The 7,140-nt window shown below is 46.2% G+C and overlaps 1 protein-coding gene across 1 annotated transcript in view; it reads right to left on the reverse strand.

Annotated features, from left to right (window-relative positions):
- The window catches only part of LOC137561024 (kelch-like protein 24a), a 90,911-nt gene extending 85,896 nt beyond the window's left edge, over positions 1–5,015 (reverse strand). The window contains exon 1 of the mRNA XM_068272237.1: positions 4,971–5,015. The gene's annotated coding sequence lies outside the window, so the exon portion shown is untranslated. The remainder of the gene's footprint in view (positions 1–4,970) is intronic.
- Between the last annotated feature and the right edge of the window lie 2,125 nt (positions 5,016–7,140).

Below are 7,140 nucleotides of genomic sequence, written 5' to 3' on the forward strand. Positions count from 1 at the left end.
TACCGTGAACAGGTACAGTGACTGGTGGTATTAAATATCACACTGCGTGCGCTCACGTAGGTAGGTGGGTGGGTGCACTGAACAACAGGTAGGTATATGCAGTGATGGGTATTACAAATGTGCAGCTGTCACACACACACACACACACACACACACACACACACACACACACACACACACACACACAGGTAGTCACTGAATGTGCGGGGCCTGGCAGTGGCACAGTAGGAATTACCAAGGTATCAAGGTCCAGCAGCTGTGACTGACTAACAGGGCTGTATATGCAACACAAGTGTCTGTGGGACACACACACAAAAAAATAAAATAAAAAAAAAGCCTAACTAAGCTTTCCCTAATGTTTTTGCAGCCCCTCTCCCTTCTCTAATTACTGCAGCCACACAAGTGAGTGAAATTGCTGACGCTGCCTGCTTTTTATCAGGGGGGGGGGGGGGGGGGAGGGGCTCCAGGAGGGAGTGTAGCCTCTTTGGCTACCCTGTGCCTGCTGACTGTGATGTATAGGTTCAAAGTTGACCCTAATGATGTAGTATAGGGGGCAAGTTGAACCGCCATAAAGTTTGCGGTCGATCGCGAACAAGCCAAATTCGCGTGAATAAGTTTGCGGGCGAACCGGTCAGGCCATCTCTACTGATTACATGAAGGACTTGCTGAAACTGCACCACACCCCTCACAACCTCAGATCAGCAGGATCCATAAACCTAGTCACTACCACAGTGCACCTCAAAACCTTTGGAGACAGCTTTTTGTCATGCTGCTCCTATCCTTTGGAAATCCCTACCACACCCAGTAAAAACAGCCCCTTCCCTGGAGTTATTCAAATCCAGACTGAAAAGCCACCTGTTTAGCCTGGCATTCAGTGGTGTAGCTAAGGAGCTGTGGGCCCCGATGCAAGTTTTACATTGGGGCCCCCCAAGCACTCTATACATAACAATTGATACAGCGCACCAAAACCTGCCAATGGCAACTACAGTGTCAGAGTTGCAAGAAGAGGATGGGGAACAGTTTGTTAATGATTACCACTATTCAAAGTATCTATCGAAGTGATTTTTATGAGCACAGGACCAATTGAGAGCCACCACTGTAGCTGAGGGAGGGCCCTTTGGGGCCCCTCTGGCCCAAGGGCCCCGATGCAGTCGCTACCTCTGCACCCCCTATTGCTACGCCCCTGCTGGCATTTCCAAACTAGAGTTCTTCCTCTGTACCACAATTTACCAAATCAACCAATGACTGTACTGGTCTGAGCCATGCTTATGCGCTTTTAGTCATATGGGAGAAAAGGGCTTTACAAATGTTTGTTGTTGTACCTTCTGTTTTAAGAAGGCAAATTAGGGCTCGAATCGCCTCGAAATTCAGGCAACCGTGTGTTGTGGTTCAGCTGTGAACCACAGCGCATGTGTAGAAACATCAGAGAGTGCATCCTATGCACACCCTGATGTCCCTGCGGTCGCGTTTCCATAAGAGCGGCTGAAAGCACACATATGTAAATGAGCCCTTACACTGCGTGTCAAAACTACAAAATGACTGTCTGAAAGGTTTAGGTTTTCAAATGTATTTTCCCTTGCAATGCATGTAGCTGTATTCTGATTACAGTGTGATCTATTTACCAGAATATAAAACAGTATTTGGACCTATTGCCTAATATATAGGGAGAAAGCAGTGCCAATACTGTGCATGTCACTGAATGACTAGGAAGAAGCAAAATACTGCTTAACAACCTACATACAGGGGATACAAAGAAATTATCCCTTTAATTATTGACACGTGCAGCTAGATAGATGCAGTTTAGGCACTGGTTAGGTGTAAGTAGCCCCAGAACCTGCAGAAGGCCTGGAACCCATTAGCAGCAATTCTCTAAGCGCTATGATTTGCAAAGCTCTTGCTAATGGAATGCTATGCGTGTGATCCCATTTAAACAAAAAAAAAAAAAAATCCCTCGTAGGGCCTGTACAAACTGTGCAACACGATTGCGGTTTTTAATCAAATTTCTACTCGCGATTCTTCTGCACTTACGATTTTGTCAAGGCTCTCTTTTCCTGGTTTCCTGATTTTTTTTTAAAGGTAAACAAAGGACAAAAAAAAAAAACCCACCACAATGAAAAAGAGCTTAAAAAGCGCAGCAGTCACTGATTGCATTTTTCTAAAAATGCATTGCACCAGCGTGTACAGGTCAGCACAATTTTCATGATTTTTCAAAAGACCTTGCAATTTAAAAAATGCATGTGATTTTAAAAACGCAGCAGTGTGTACAGGCCCATAGCATTACATTAGCAAGAGCTTTACAAATCACAAGCGCTTGGAAAAGCACTGTTAGTGCGTTCCTGGCCTAAGGGCCCTTTCACACCAGAGGGCTTTTTCGGCGTTTTAACGCCACGGCCGAAGTTGGCGTTTTCCTAGGTAAAAGAAAGTCCAGAGACTCATTTTACCATTCACACTAAACGCCGCATTTTGGAGCGTTGCGTTTCAACGCTCCCAGGCACTTTTTCTGGGCCTACCGCGGCGTTTCTCATTACAATTGATTGTAATGTATAGGTGTTAAAACGCCTTCAAAACGCCTTGAAAACGCCTGCAGCCAAAACGCAGCGTTTTAGCCTTTCACCGCTGCCTGTAGTGTGAAAGAGCCCTAAGGGCTGGTGCATACCAAGAGCGCTTCTAAAAACACCAGCGCTTTGAAAAGCACTTGGCTAATGTATTTGAATGGGGTGGATCCCACCAGAGCAATGTGATTTTCTCCCAAATGGTAACGCAGGTTCTGCAGCATTTTTGCTGATTACTAAGGTGATTCAGCCTCAATGTTAAGTATAGGAAAGTGGAAAATCGCTCAGAAAAGTGCTGTTCAGTTACAGCTCTAATGTAACAAAATATATATATACAAAAAAAATATTGTATGGCATTAGGGTTGCCAGGTCGGCTGATGGAGAAAACCGGACAGGGGGTGGAGTTAGGGGTGGAGTTAGGGGCGGAGTCAGAAGCACACTTTTATGTAGAGTGGGGCTAAGCAATGGGCTTTTTTAAAAAAAATTTTATAGTATTTATATCGCACTGACATCTTCTGCAGCACATTACAGAGTACATAGCCATGTCACTAACTGTCCTCACCAGTAGTACTGGTCCAGTGCACATAAGAGACAGTTTTTCACCAGTAACTGCACATAAGAGACAGCTTTTCACCAGTAAATGCACATAATAAGAGACAGCTTTTCACCAGTAAATGCACAAAAGAGACAGCTTTTCACCACTAAATGCACATAATGACAAACAGCCAGTGTTCCCAGTATATGTAGCCAGGGATATATGTGCCCAGTATATGTAGCCAGGGGGTATATATGTCCCAGTATATGTAGGCAGGGGTGTAAATGTCCCAGTATATGTAGGCAGGGGTATATATGTCCCAGTATATGTAGCCAGGGGGTATATGTGCCCAGAATAGGTAGCCAGGAGCTATATGTGCCCAGAATAGGTAGCCAGGAGCTATATGTGCCCAGAATAGGTAGCCAGGGGCTATATGTGCCCAGAATAGGTAGCCAGGGGCTATATGTGCCCAGAATAGGTAGCCAGGTGCCCCCCGCCCCCCCCCCCCCCGCAGGAGGAGAACAGTGCAGCAGAGAGAGAGCTGGGAGCAGCGGTGGAGAAGGGGGGCAATCTCCCCCCCCCCTTCCCTCACCTTAGGGTGCTCTCTCTCCCCCGCTGTCTCCTCCAATATGATGTGCAGGCTGGCGGGTGGCTGCGGGCGGAACTTACCTCTGTGTCGCAGGCACCGGAAGTTCGGGTCCCGCAGCCGCTGAGATTCGACTCAAAAAAGATCCGGATCAAAGATCCGAATCATTCATGAGCCGGACAACACTATTCAGACTGATTAGTGTTGTCCGGCTCATGAATGATTTGGATCTTTGATCCGGATCTTTTTTGAGTCGAATCTCAGCGGCTGCGGGACCCGAACTTCCGGTGCTCCAACACTTTATCCTACACGTCGAACTAACCTACATCCCATAGACTTTTACTATCCCTTCCCCTCCCCCAACCCTAACCCCTAACCCTCCTGGTATACGTTTGATAGTGGATGTAGGCAAATTTGACGTGTAGGTTATCACGTCGGAACACCGGCGCTGGAGCGACACAGAGGTAAGTTCCGCCTGCAGCCACTCGCCAGCCTGCACATCATCCTGGAGGAGACAGCGGGGGAGAGAGAGCACCCTAAGGTGAGGGAAGGGGGGGGGGGGGGGGGGGGAAGATTGACCCCCTTCTCCACCGCTGCTCCCAGCTCTCTCTCTGCTGCGCTGTTCTCCTCCTGCGCTGCGGGGGGGGGGCTCTAAACCGGACAACTTAATTGTCCGGTTTAGCATGCCTTTTTGCACCGGACACAGCGCACAAAAACCGGACTGTCCGGTGTAAAACCGGACACCTGGCAACCCTATATAATGGCATCAGATCGCGTAGGTAAATTCACATCAATGGAAACTACTCCATTGACGTAAATTGGTTGCAGTTTCCTTGCGTTGCGGAGTGGTTTCCGCATTGCAACGCGTCTAGTGGAAACACGTCCTAAAGGACAATGAAGAGAGAATATGGAAGCTGCCATGTTTACTTCCTTTTAAGCAATACCAGTTGCCTGGCTGTCCTGCTGGTCCTCTGCCTCTAATACCTTTAGCCATAGACCTGAACAAGCATGCAGCAGATCAGGTGTTGCTGACATTATTGTCAGAATTGACAGAATTAGCTGCATTCTTGTTTGGTGTGATTCAGACACTACTGCAGCCAAATAGATCAGCAGGACCAGAACTGTTTAGAAGGAAATAAATATGGCAACCTCTATATGCCACTTGTTACTGTTGTCCCTTAATGGAGTGATTAGGCAACACTGAATAAGATAGGTGTAGGAGCACACACACAAAAGTAACTGATAGACAGAATCATTGCAACTGATGAGAGCTGCCAGATAAATCACACTTGCTTACCTACACCAGTAATTATATAACAGCCGCAAAGGGTTGTGAAGAGAAACAATCACAACCCATGCTAATGATACAGATCACACACAGGAGGCCCCTCCCACCAATTTCCTTATGCAATCCAAGCCTCCTTTTGAAGCAAGTGACTGGTCAGCTGTGTGATGTCATCAGTGATAGCCTTGGTCTGAATTGCCAGTAGGGATGATCAATGATATGCAAATCTTTCCAAGGTGATGTAAGTGTATGCAAATGATGCAGTTTGAAAATGGACCAATCAATTTAAACCCGGTTTTAGGTCGATTGGTCCATTTTCAAGATGCATATATTTGCATAAAAGTTTCTCAAAATGAACTCGGGACAATTTGCATCTCATTAACCATCCCTAATGCTGCATACACACTTGAGATAAAAGTCTTTGGAAAAGGCAAGATCACAGACCAATTATACCCCATTCCATGTAGTATGAGAGCCATACTCTACACAGTCTATTCTATGGAGCTGAACTCCCCATCAGATAAAATCTTTGCAAGATGCTGCACACACAGATGCTGTAGACACTCAAAAGATCATTATCTGCAAAAGATCTCTTCCTGCAATAGATTCATTCCTGCAAAATGCATTCATAGTCTATGAGATCTGCAGATCATCATACACACCTTGTTTAACAGGCAATCATCTGCAGATCATCTGCAGATCAGATCCACCAGGATGGATTTTCAGATCTGCAGATGATTGCCAGATATGCAGATGAAGCTTGTTAAACAAGGTGTGTATGAGGATCTGCAGATCTCATAGACATTGGGTATCATTCATAAAGCATTTCCGCATGCGGAAATGCTTAACACCGGTGACTTTCCCGACCACTCAGCATAAGCCCCATTCATAAAGGCTCTTTCCGCATGAAAATGTGACAGAGCGATACATTTCCGCCTTGTGCGGAGTTTTTCTAGATTAATCTAGAAAAAGTAACAAACACATCCATTCATAAAGATTAGAGCAAGCGGTATCCGTAAGGAAAATACCGCTTGCTCGACAGTAGCGATAGGCGGGCGGAATACATATAAATGAATGGGAGGGACCTCCCAAGCAGCATCAGACAGAGCAGCGCAGGGAGGGAATCGGGCAGCTTTTAAGTTTCCGCATGTCTTCCGCCACGCTGCCGCCAGCTTCCTCCAGAAAAACTCCGCACTTCTTCCGCAACAGGCAGACTTCTTTATGAATGCCCACCCAGAAGTCTTAATTACCGGTTGCGGAGAAGAACGGTGTTTTCCCGCACTACCGACAGCCTGTTTATGAATGATACCCTATGAATGCATTTTGCAGGAATGGATCTATTGCAGGAAGAGATCTTTTGCAGATAATGATCTTTTGAGTGTGTACGGGCATCTTTGTGTGCAGCATCTTGCAAAGATTTTATCTGATGGGGAGTGCAGCTCCATAGAATAGACTGTGTAGAGTATGGCTCTCATACTACATGGAATGGGGTATAATTGGTCTGTGATCTTGCCTTTTCCAAAGACTTTTATCTCAAGTGTGTATGCAGCATAAGGCTCATACTCACATCAGACCATAGTCTTTGGAAAATGAAAGATCACAGACCAATTTTACCCCCTTCCATGTAGTATGAGAGCCATACTCTACACAGTCTATTCTATGGAGCTGAGCTCCCCATCAGACAGAAACCTTTGCAAAATGCTGCACACTTTGGCTATCATTCATAAAGGACCAGTCGGTAGTGCGGGAAAACACCGTTCTTCTCCGCAACCGGTGCTTAACACTTCTGGGTGGTCATTCATAAAGAAGTTGCCTGTTGCGGTAGAAGTGCGGAGGTTTTCTGGAGGAAGCTGGTGGTAGCGTGGCGGAAGACATGCGGAAACATAAAAGCTGCCCGATTCCCTCTGTGCGCTCCTCTGTCTGATGCTGCTTGGGAGGTCCGTCCCATTCATTTACACGTAATCCGCCCCGCCTATCTCTACTGTCGAGCAAGCGGTATTTTCCTTCCGCATACCGCTTGCTCTAATCTTTATGAATGGACGTGTTTGTTACTTTTTCTAGATTAATCTAGAAAACTCCGCACAAGGCGGAAATGTATCGCTCTGCACGGGAATGTCAGCTTTTCATGCGGAAAGAGCCTTTATGAATGGGTATTTTGCTGAGTGTTCGGTAAAGTCAGCGG

This window comes from Hyperolius riggenbachi, chromosome 3 (assembly GCF_040937935.1).
Source record: "Hyperolius riggenbachi isolate aHypRig1 chromosome 3, aHypRig1.pri, whole genome shotgun sequence".
Classification (NCBI taxonomy): Eukaryota; Metazoa; Chordata; class Amphibia; order Anura; family Hyperoliidae; genus Hyperolius; species Hyperolius riggenbachi.